Source organism: Vicia villosa, linkage group LG2, assembly GCF_029867415.1.
Source record: "Vicia villosa cultivar HV-30 ecotype Madison, WI linkage group LG2, Vvil1.0, whole genome shotgun sequence".
NCBI classification, from domain to species: Eukaryota; Viridiplantae; Streptophyta; class Magnoliopsida; order Fabales; family Fabaceae; genus Vicia; species Vicia villosa.
Window position 1 is genome coordinate 226,651,549 of NC_081181.1, and position 13,084 is coordinate 226,664,632.

At 32.7% G+C, this 13,084-nt stretch overlaps 1 non-coding gene across 1 annotated transcript; it reads right to left on the reverse strand.

Annotated features, from left to right (window-relative positions):
• Positions 1 to 10,608: 10,608 nt before the first annotated feature.
• Positions 10,609 to 10,680, reverse strand: TRNAD-GUC (transfer RNA aspartic acid (anticodon GUC)). The gene has a single exon. It is a non-coding gene; the product is annotated as a tRNA-Asp (tRNA).
• Between the last annotated feature and the right edge of the window lie 2,404 nt (positions 10,681 to 13,084).

Consider the following 13,084-nt stretch of genomic DNA (forward strand, 5'->3'; position numbering starts at 1 on the left):
AAAAACTAGTCTCTTGGGAGATACTTAAATAGTCGAGTCTCTCTGGCGAAACTTAATAATCGAGTCCCTCTGGCGATACTTCGTAAATGCGAGTATCTCGTACTAGGCTTAAATAACAGAGTTCGTTAGATGAGTTTGTAAACCTCTTGGGCCCTTGCTTTTGTTATCTTGCCACATTATAGGAGCTTTGTACTATTATGTTGTATGTTTATTGGTTTCATTTAATTATTGCTCCTTGAGATGTCGAAGACACCTTGTGAGGCTTAGCCATGAGGGGCGATTATAAGTTTTACTCCTAACTCAAACGAGACAGCCCCTTAAAATATGCTTTGAAAGGGCAAGGTGATTTTAAATCCAAGGGATGTTGATCTCATTATAAATAAGTGAATCGCTGAGACTAGGGGCAATTATCCTATTACACAGTCCCTCAAACATGAGGCGTTGAAAGGGCAGAGTAATTTAATCTATACAAAGGTGATTTATTTCAGACAAGATTGGAAAAATAGACCCCCTCAAGGCAAACTCAAGGTACTCTTTTAGACCCTTCTCTGAAAGAATAAGAGTTTTCTCTTCTAATGCCTCATTTTTAAGGGTATCTCACAACCCATGCGCAAAGAATTAAACTGCTATAAGACATGTTCTTGAAATTTGATCTTTCCTTTCTTTCCAATCTCTTTAAAATTCTACTAAATTAACTTCCAAGTAACACAATGATTTCTGACAATCTTTCCTCATAATCTATAGTACCAGAAACTATTCATCTCAGAGCTCACCCAATAAAGAGAACAGGGTGCCTGCTCTGATGCCAATTGAAATTTTGGCACTTGCAATACATATTGTCAAGATTGATGTCCCAACACCAACACATTGTCAAGACAGTGTTATGATATCACGTGCTGACAAAAATTACTTTTACCAGAATAGAAACTATGGAGAATTAAAATGCAGAAGGTAAAAGAAAATAATCAATTGTTAACCCAGTTCGGTGCAATGTCACCTATTCTGGGGGCTACCAAGCTAGGAAGGAAATCCAATATGATAGTATTAGTTCAAATCCTAAACAATCCCAATTTACAAACTTCTCGCCTAATCACTGCCTTGTGCGACTTCTACCTAGAATCCTCTAGATATGAGATCCCTCTCTCATTTCCTACAACCAATCACCTCATTATAAACTAGTCACAAACCAATGACCAAAAATAAAAGATTACACTTTCAATAAACAATTCTTAGTCTTGATTAAAAGCTTCAACTAAGAACAATACTCAACTCTTTGCTTAAAAGCTCATGAGTGAGAACAATCTGTCTACCATAGTGTATAAGAAGATATTTGAGTGGTGTACAAGGAAAAACATAAAACTTTAAAAGACTTCCAAAACCCTAAACTCTTATTTTGCACCCACAATTTGTTATTGTGAATGCTTGCTATTCTGGGTTTAGCAAGTCCTTATTTATAGACTCTTGCATTATGGGCTTGGAGTTAAATCAAATCCAATCTTCTCCTTTTCAATCAGCTGCAAGATTTTCACAAAAATTAGGAACAAATAAAATAAAATCAAATCAAAGTTTCCTTCGTCATAGGTCACCCGATTAAAGTTGATAACAATACCTTGAAAGTCGAGTGTGGAAGTTTTGCTAGATTTTTTGTTCAAGTGGGTCTCACTTTCCTTGTAGTTGGAAAGTTTGGGTCAGTGCACACTGCTATAAAATCCAATATGAAGGACTATAAATTATTTTCACTCGATGTGGATGCTATGACCATCTTAGTCTCAATTATAGCACAAAAACTAGAAATAATGATCAATATCCTTATCATATTGTCCAAAACTATAAAAATACAACCTCCAAAAATTCAAACGCATATATTGTGCCTCACACGCCTGCCATGCGCACTTCGAGGAAAAAGGATGCTTGACATTACCATCATTGACCATAACAATCAATTATCATGTTGACGCTTACTACAGGGGATACCCTCACTATATACATAACCATATATTCTCCCCTAACACTATGCAAGTCCAAACCCTTTAACTCACACATATATCTCAAATTCCTTGGTAACCTCTCTCAAGGAATCTCTAACCTTTGGCTTTTCATTAGTGACTTCAACAAGACTATTATCCTTGGTTACCAAAAAAAAAAAGACACCTTCAACCCTTTTAGCGCTACAATATTTGCTAACTTTTTTTACACTTGCAACTTATTGGACTTTTCCACCACATTGGTCACACTTTAATTTGCATCAGGATAATCATAGGTATAGAATCCACTCGAAAAATTTAGAACATGGACAAGCTAATATTAGTTGGTGTCTGACTTTCCCGAAGGCCCTTTTTGAAGGTCTTTGTAAACTTCACTATGACCATAACCCCATCATCCTTTGCTTTGGTAGCTTTCCTTAAGCGAGGGGATTGAGGCTCTTCCATTTTTAGTCATCTTGGATTGATGAAGAAAATTATCATAATGTTATTGTCCAGACTTGGTCTTCCACCATCCTTAGCCTGACGAATTCCCTGAATAAAGTGCAGGAAGATTGCATTGCCTTAATCATAATTTCTTTGATAATATTTTTCATCGAAAAACATATCGAAGACATGCTCAAGGGGATCCAAAACTAACTAGAGAGAGTTGGTTCTCTTTATCATGTCCATCTCTATAAACAGCTTCAAAGGGATTATAACCATGTCATCTTCTATGAGGAAATCCATTGGTTATGAAATTCTCATGATAAATGCATCAAATTTAGTGATAAAAACACTTTGTTATTTATATTATTCATGAGACTCCAAACACAAGAGAAGGGTGAATTATGTTGGATTGAAAATCCATTTTTAAAACAAAATTGTTTGCAAAAAAAGAAGTTAAAACCCTTTGGTAAAACAAACAAAGTAAATAACGGCGAAAATAATAAAATGAAAAATTAATAGTTTAGGGATGAGAGAACTGCACCAGAGAATTATAGAGGTTCGTTCTTAATGATGTGACCTTGTCCTCTCCCCAAGATTGTATTACTCAGAGTTTCCAATATATTGTGAGCTTTTTACACGCTTTACCCACAAACCACTTTTTACAAGGACTGGACTTTTTCAATTGCATACTACCCAACCAATTCGGAGTTTTAAGTACGGATACATCCATGATAAACCAAGAGATTTTAAGATCATACTAAGCTCACGTACCAACTAGGAGTTTTAAATATGGAGACCTCCCAACCAATATGTAGTTTTAACTAGTTTTGCTCAATAACCAAAAGAGAGCTTTTAATGGTTAAGCTTACAATAAAGCAACACCTTTTTTCAAGGAAAATATTGCACAAAAGATAGTACACTCGTGAAAAATTTACAAATTTACCCCCCACCACCACAAACACATACACAAGAAACAATAAGGCGTAGAGTTACTCTCAAAGCACTAAGGCAAAACTAAAGTGGGAAATGAGAGATTTGTAGAAAAAGGAGTAAAGAGTGAGAAAGAAAAATAAAAACCCATTTTTTGGATGATTTAAAATAATATAGGAGCCCTCTATTTATAGGACAAATCATGGTGTAAAATTAGGGAGAAACTCATAGGCTAATTAAGCCTCATAATCGATTATGTTAAGTGCTTAATCAGTTATGGTACCCTAAAATGGAATGTTAGGATTTCTACTCATTTACATCCATTCAGGGACTTCTCCATTCAATTTTAAGCATTACAAAGTGACATAATCGACTTTGCCAAAGGCCTAATATATTATCCCTTTGTAAAATATAATTTTAATTGATCAAGCAGTTCCATAATCAATTGGCTAGACTTTTAAAATAATTTTAGGTCATTTTATAAAATCAAGATAGGCTTTACAAGAGTTTTATTTATGTGTGTGTGTGTATGATTTGTTATTGAGCTATTCATATGTGCAAGTATACACAGTCCAATACTAACAAGTGCTTAAAAGTAAGAGGATCGATCTCACATAGATTGTATTAACTTAAGTTGATTTTCAAATTAAAAAACTATGAATAGTCATGAGCAAAGGATAATAATAATTACTTGTTGTCATACATTCTAATTGAGGAGTAATGAGTAAGATAAGAGAAGTTAAATAGATATACGAGACATGTTGAAAAATAATGCATTCAATGATTTTCATCTAATATGTTAGTGTGATGAGACACGTCATGACAGCTGAGGTCGAAACATGATTTAGTGGTGTATTTCTGTATGTCTGCAACATAAAATAAATGCAACTAAGCTAAGGTACAAATTATAATCCTCACAATAACACTAATTCACATATTTATTGAATTATGTATTCTCCAATGATTCTACCTCTTTATTCCTAAAGCATCTAAATAAAAAATATTCCTATTTACTTTTTTATCCATATTTATTATGAGATCCACTAATTAAAAGATTCCTGAATATTAATATATTTTTAATTATTTCTTAGATGATCAGCCGAAAAAATAGATATATAAGAATAAAACATATGATAAAATGCATCACTAAACTCACATCACATTGCACAAAAGACTGAAGGTGCGAGAAACACAAGAAATGAGGGGGTTTGAATTGGGTTGCACCAAATACAATCTTTTTGCAACTCAAAATACAAGGTTAGCAAGTGAATAAAAATAAATGACATAATTATTTTTATCCTGGTTCAATGTTAACGAAGTTACTCCAATCCACCCGCCAAGGTAATTTTGCCTTATCAACAAGGACTTAATCCACTATAATCCAATGATTATATAAAACCAAAATAAGCTTATGATCAAACTTGCTGACAACTCCGGAAAGTTTAGCTGATCCTTATCGTGAAACCACTATGAATGCAGCCAAAGTATTCTTGAGAATTCTGACTATCACTTAGTCCCCCAAGGCATCTATCAACCAACTTTGATTACAAGTGTGTACATAAAGATGCTTCTAATAAGTAGATTACACAATGTTTAAGTACGGCAACACAAAAGTGTTGAAAGCAAGATACGAGCAAAAGCTTCTTGCTAAAATACAAAACTATACAAGTATTTTCTCAATATATATTGTGTAGCGCTTTGGTGTAGTTTTGTAGAACTGAATCGTTGATTTCAAATTCTTCAAATGACTTCCTTTATAGAGAATGATAGATCCGTTGAAGGGTAGAATAGGAAATACAAAGTAGAGATGTAAAGTCTCCAACGGTCATGGTGGGAATGGTCGATAACAAGTACAAGTTGGATTGTCCTTACGTCACCCTATAAGAGTAGAGGTTACAGTTTACATTAGTACTTTTATACTCACAATCACACGCAAGCCGTTCTTGATCTTCTAAGTGTTCGGAGGCCTTTAATTGTATGTTGATTGAAGCACGTTGTAGATGATCAGAACTTGAGTCTTCAAAACCTAAGTCTTTGAGTCTTCAGAAGTTGTTCAACAGAATATTGTCTTCAGAGTCTTCAACACATGGTCTTCAGAAGATATGTATTCAGATCTTCAGATCTTATTCAGCAGAACCTCGTCTTCACCATCTTCAGAACATGGGACACAGGAGCAAAGCTTAGAAGGCCTACAAAGTTTCATTACAAAGTCACGATCAGAACCTCTTGTACTAATGTTCCTTAGAACCGTTGCAGAAATAGAATTTCAGAAACTTGACTTCCATTGTAACACAACACTAGTATTTTTCTAAAGTGTTGAGTTCAGAACCTGATGACGTCACACGCCTTCTTACCTGAGTCTGAACCTGCAAGGAAAAATCCACACACTAGAGAGAAATTGGTCGTGTATACAAATGTTATTTGAGATAACATGTAAAGTTATCATCAAAACTTAAAATTAGATGCAGAACCAATCTTGTTCTTACAAAGACTACTTTTCATTAAACTTCACATTGCTGAACATAAAGAGTTTAGGTCATGGTGAGCATGATAAATACAAAAAAAAAATGAATTCTTAAGCTTAACATTTCTAAATACAAATGAAAAAAATATAAACCTAACATTGACACTTTTACTTCTTGCAATCCTCAATAAGCAAGAGGCGATTATTGTCACGCTAGAAGGAACATTATTATTCGAGAGGTAGGAGTAGAAAATGCCTCAGAATCTAACTAACCCTTCTTCTTCTCCAAGTAAGTTATTCCTTTGACTTTTCTTAAGTTTCTATATAGTTTTTAAGCTCTATTCATTCCTCCAAGATGGTCCTTTTGTAGCCTTTTATGACATTCCATCATCATTGAGTTTTATCAATAGTTTTAGTGTTTGTAGTAGTATTTAAAATAGAATTACATGGTTTAAAGATGAATTTTGGAAATATTTAAGACAAAGAAGAAACTTGTGAAATTTCAGCACATTTTACATCTTGATGTCTATAATATATTTTGATCATATCTAGAGCTCCGTGATTCAAATTAAGGTGGACCGAAGGAAAATCAAAGCTAATATCCAAAGCTATAACTTTAATGGATAAGTAAAAGTCTAAATCCGAATATAAATAGACAAAAAATTGTGAGTAAAAGTCTGACGATGTTATAATGTTTAATTTTGTACTGGGTTTTTTCTCTACATAATAAAAGCCCAATATCAACTCCTATTTAAAGATAAGTAAGCGAAGGGTTCAGAATATGATTGAAATCATATTTTAGAAACATTGATAGCTACAAGAGTTCTTGGAGTACAGATATAAGCCTTTTCTTAATTGAAGATCAATTTTCATCTCCAAAGTCATGTATCTTTCTTCTAAATGTTTTGCTATGAATAATTCAATTATGAGTGGCTATGTGTTTTTAGATTAGGCATTTTGAGAAGAATTTATTTTTATATGTTTGAACCATGTAATTGACCAAGTACTATTCGATTAATTTGCAATTCTATGATTATTCAGTTGAATTTGTTCTTAATGTTTTTGTATGTTAACGAATATATGAATTGATCTTGGTTTTGATGATTATTGAAAATATAACCTAATTATCCTATGGTTCATCTGAAGGGATATCACTCATAATGAGTCCAATTTGTTACTCAGAGTGAAACACCCATTGTTACTCCAGTTTCAATCATAGGAACTTTTTCACATGTTCTTTTTACATTTCTATTTATTTTTATCTTATTTTTTAACATGCATTATTAATGCAATGCCTTTCTTTGTTAACCATACTTGCTAGTGTTTTCCTCTCCTAACTAAATCCTACAGTCAATCGTATTTCATATTTAAAGGAATGGCTACTTCGATGACTTCTTTTGGCATGACAGGGGTTCATTAGTTGTAAAGTTATAATATATGCAGAGTTCTATTTAGTTTTCTTCAGGCTTTGTTTTTAACATCTTTCAACAGTCTATTTTTTTTTTGAAGACTTTTGGTATAAATTTGAAATACGGATGATTAGGTCATTATTTATTATTATATTTATTTTCTAACACACGTGCAATAAAACTTAAATAGAAATTTTAATTAATCACTAAGAAACTTAAAGATAACCAAGTAAAAACTTAAGGTTTGAATAATGAAATGGTGTCCTTAGACGTCTTTGCTTATTTTTCTTGAGAAAACTGTGTTTAGAATACCTTGGACATGTTTCTTGTTATTGTATGGCTCTGTAGTACGGCCATGATTCTTCCATTAGGATCTAGAATGAATAATTTCCCATTGGGCGACAAGGATTCATCCGTGAGGATCCATCATGAGTATTGCCTCTTGGATGGGAATGATTCTTCCATGAGGATCCAAAATAAATAATTGCCTTTTGGGGGGACAGGGATTCCTCCATGAGGATCCATCATAGATAATTGTCTTTTCGCGGCAAGAATTTCTACATGAGGATCCAGCATAAAAAATGATTTCTTGGGCGGTTTTTATAAGATTCTCAATTCCACTTCTCAATATTCTCAATTCCACTTCTCAATAACAAGGGTCTACAAAAATTCAAATAATAACATGGAGCGCCTCATTAAAAACCCAAATGCCTTACTACAAAATGCAGGCGAAAAGAGTATCCCTCCACTCAAAATAAATAATGTCTTAAAATAAACCGTGCAATCGGTACAGGTGATACCCCACCTTAACTAATCCAAATGATAAACTTAAACTAAACAAAATAAGGCGTAATGCCTACAGAAATTAGTGGCTTTTGAATGGACTCTTCTTCAGCCACCTTCGTGATCCTCTGGAACATAATGGCACAATCTTCACCATCAAGAGCTATCTCTTGTGGTTATGCTTCTGGCTTTAAGTTTACAACATTCATTTCCCTTGCGCCAGGCTATTGGGCGTGGACCACAACCATAGTCGCCCTCTTTAGCTTTAAACTATTCAAATAACACTTCTTGATGGCTTCCTGGTTCCCCTGGATCAGGGGTGGCCCTGAGCACGGGCTCGTGGGGCGGGAGCCCAGGGCCCCAGAATTTTAGGGGCACCAAATATATTTTTCTTACCCCTACATATATTAAAAAGGAATTTTCTATTACAAAAATACTTGCTAGAAATTTTTTTAAAAAAATACTGGTTAACAAAATTATAAGGGCACTACAAAGTTAAAATTAATAAAAGAATGTAATTTCTCATAAATAAAATATAAAAAAATAAAATCAATTAATTCCTCTAAAATAATATTAATTAACTTATCCATAATTTTAGCAACTATAGAGTTTAATTGAGGCACTAAAATTAAAATAATGATATAGAAAATATTTTATATTATTGATCCCAAAATTAAGAGTGAACTACTTCAACTACCTGAACAAGATAATAATCTCAAAATTAAGAGTGAAGTCGAATCTTTAGCAACTCATGGAATTAGAAACTTTAAATTTTTAGTAGCTATGATTATTTGGTAGCTGAATCTTGAGTCTGCTGAAGACTCTTTTCGAAATCATGATTTCTTATATATTATAGATCAAACAATAGGCTCACTTGATAGACGATTTAAGCAGTATAGCACATATGAAAATATTTTTTTAGATTTTTGTTTAGTATTGAAAGGCTTAGATCATAAATAATTTTGTTTGAAGAACCGAAATTTATTAGAGAAGTGTTAATAGTTGAATCAAAATTAAACTATATAATATTGAGTTCTTCAAAGACTTTTAATTGTTTTCCTAATGCATGCATATATTATAGAGGATTATTGACTAAATAGTCATGCGTAAATTTCAATTGAAAATAGTTTTTTGAAGAACCTTGATTATGAACAAATTATTAACGATTTTCCAACAAAAAAATGCTAAGAGGATGATATTTAAATAATTTTAAAGGCTTGGTCAATTTTTTTATAGGAAAAAAGACCGGATCAAGAAGAAGAATAATAAGTCTCTTTATAGTGGTTTATGTTTTGATGTAGTATAAACATTGATTGAAAGATCCATATTTCTATTCTTTGTGGACAATATCAAATGAAAATGTGTTTTTTTATCCAATTATTTCTTTTATCTTTATGTATTTCTTGTTAAAAAAAATTATAGGGGCACCACTCTTTTGATTCGCCCAAGGCACCAAAACTCAAAGGACCGGCCCTGCCCTGGATAACCGTTAACTCTCTCATTGAGTAACAAGTACTTAATGCATAGGTATAGTGTGGACAGGGCGACTCCTAACTAGTTAATAGTAGGCATTCATATGATCATGTTATAAGAAATTATGACCCAAAATAATTATCTCCCTCACCATGAAATGTCAATTTTTCAAATTCAATACCAGATTATCAGAAAACATGGACGTCACACACCTTTGAAAAATCGCAAGGGCATTGCATAATTCGGAAGACATCCTCTTGTAAGAAAACATCTCACAATGATAGATGAAAGTTGTTTTCTCTTGATCTCAAGTGGACGCGACAATATGTGTGTAACCGACCGTAATAAGCATCTAGGAAAAAGTATAAGGCATGTCTTGCCAACCTTTCTTGTTTGTTAAATTTATTTGTCCTAATTTTTAGGAAATAATTTCTCATCTAGTTAAGTCTTTCTTTAGAAAATTCTAGTCATTTCGTATGGATTATACTCTTGAAAAATAAATATGAGATTCAACGTGTACAAACTTTTATTTTTATTGTCAAGGTCAAAGTTGTTTGAGGTGACAATGAGTTTTCTATTGATAAATGTATTTGAATAAATAAATAAATAAAAATTATGCGCATAATTATCGTTATAATATACATAAAACTAAAAGAAAACACCTAAAATAAAACGGAAAGAATATATATTCATTTAAAAAAAATTATTAACTAAGTTTAAAAATTTGGAAGCTCATGAACCAAGGTTGTTTTAGCATATTAAAAATTAGTTTAAAATAAGTAGTAGTATTTTTGTAGAATTTTTCATAAAACATATTTTAAAAAATATAAAATGAGTTTCTTTTAATCTATTACAAAACCCATACATTTATAATAGTTCGTAAATGATTTGATAATTACAATTTTAAAATATACGAAAAGAGGTAGAAACATATTTATCATTAATATATAAAGAACAGGGGTATAATTTTGTTTAATGTTGTAGTTTATTTGTATCAAATGAAAGGAGAGAGTAAATTGAGCCCAGAATAATTGAAAATCCGGCCCAGTATGGTTGTAAAACGATTGAGCCCAGAATAGTTGAAAATCCGGCCCATTAAGGTTGTAAAACGAAATGATGGAAAAAAGAATTAAAAAAGCGCCGTTGCCGGGGATCGAACCCGGGTCACCCGCGTGACAGGCGGGAATACTTACCACTATACTACAACGACTTCTTGTTGTTGCAGTTGTGGTGTAGTATTATAATCATCATTTATTCCTTATTAACAGCTGAAACCAATACCATCCCATCTCATCCCCTTATTTCCTCTATTTATGTTTATTATAATAACATTTTCCTGTGCTTTTCTTTTTTCTGCTCATAACTCACTCAATAATTTCAATGTTGTATTTCTCGATTAAGATGTATATTACTATAATTATATTTTATTCATTTCTTTTTATCAATACTATTTAATATGTTTAATGTAAATTTTAAATCTATTTACTTTCAATAATAATAATAATAATAATCATTTTAAAGTATAACTTGTAAAAATATAATAGACTACTAAATTTAATATCTCACCCTATATTATTTAAAAAATCTTTTGTTACAAAATAAATCTTATTACTTTTTTCTTATAGTTGTTATTTAAATATACATTACAAAGTTTAAATGGGTCTTGTTTATTTTTGCATGATATTTACATAATAATTTATTTATAACTTTTACGTAATTTTGTTACTATCAAAGTCCAAAAGGGTCTAATTTAAATCTATCTGCATTATTATTATTATTATTATTATTATTATTATTATTATTATTATTATTAAAAATAATAAATCAATCATGTAACAATTATATTCTATTATATCTTTTTTCTTTAAATTTTTAATTTGTTATACAAATTATTATATTCTTTCTATTTTACAAATAATTCTAAATTATTTTAAATAAATTCATATAACATATTCAAAACTAAATAACATGTGCTCGCTTAATATTGATGTAGTTGATTTTGCTTGTGGCTTTTAGAAACATTCCTTCTAGGGGTCCAATAAAATTATCCTAGTACACAGTTCCTCAAACACGAGGCATTGAAAGGGAAAAGTAATTTACAAGTTTGGAGAAATCGATCCCCTCAAGGTGACCTCAAGGTACTCTTTTAGACTCTTCTATGAAAGAATAAGAGTTTTCTCTTCTTATGCCTCATTTTTAAGGGTGTCTCACAACCCATCCAGATCTTGGACCAACTGCCTCACAAGCTCTCGCCCTTTGGAAAGATTTTCTTTGGAAATGGCGAGTTTGGACTTCAACTCGTCCAGGGCTTGGGCGTCGTTTTTACTGAATATTTGCTTTATCAGTAAGCCCATAAGCATTATATTTTCCATCAAGTTAGAAAACTTGTGAGGCCCTGTAGTCACCAGGAGAATCTTCAGGGAAAGGGAGGCGGGCGCTAGTAAATTTTATGTCGTCAAATGTTTGATCGGTCCTTATCAAGGAATGAGGGGAGGGTCATCCTTGATTGGCGAAGGGTGTTCACCATATTTGTCATATTCTAGAACTACAATAGCATCATACATTGGGATTGGAGAGGAATTTTCGTCTTGCTTCTGGCTTTTAGAAATATTCCTTCCATGTCCCAATAAAATCATCTCAATACATCGTCCATCTATCATGAGGCATTGGAAAGGACAAAGTGATTTTATCTAGGAGAAGGTAATTTCGTTCTGGGCATGACTGGGAAAATGAACTCTCTCGGGCGAGACTTTGTAAAGTCTCTCCGGTGAGACTTAGAAAGTTGAGTACCTCACACAAGACTTGATAAAAACTAGTCTCTTGGGAGATACTTAAATAGTCGAGTCTCTCTAGCGAAACTTAATAATCGAGTCCCTCTGGCGATACTTCGTAAAGGCGAGTATCTCGTACTAGGCTTAAATAACAGAGTTCGTTAGATGAGTTTGTAAACCTCTTGGGCCCTTGCTTTTGTTATCTTGCCACATTATAGGAGCTTTGCACTATTATGTTGTATGTTTATTGGTTTCATTGGATTATTGCTCCTTGAGTTGTCGAAGACACCATGTGAGGCTTAGCCATGAGGGGCGATTATAAGTTTTACTCCTAACTCAAACGAGACAGCCCCTTAAAATATGCTTCGAAAGGGCAAAGTGATTTTAAATCTAAGGGATGTTGATCTCATTATAAATAACATTTTTTTCAGCATCCAACACATCTGCTCTTCAACTGGTACCTACATACCTGCTGAAGTAATGTTCTAACATCCTATAGAACACGTATTCCTTCTTCTTGGAATATATAGTTGGCCTTGATCCTAAAGATATTACTGTATCAACAACATCCCTTGATCAGCTCCAATGCAGATGACCTAGCTTCACCAAGAGTAGCCAGATTTAGAGTTACTTCCTGAATGAGATCAAGAATTTTGAGGACTCTATTTGAAACCAGTATAACTTGATTCAATTCTTTCTTCATGTTCTTTGAAGAAGCACCCATCAGCCATACCAAGGTGTCTTTATGAGTGGACTTGAGAACAAGAACTCAAGTATCGTTGGCCACCTTAATCAATCGACTGAACCAGCTTTGTTCATGCCCGATCATGAGTGCAGTTCCTG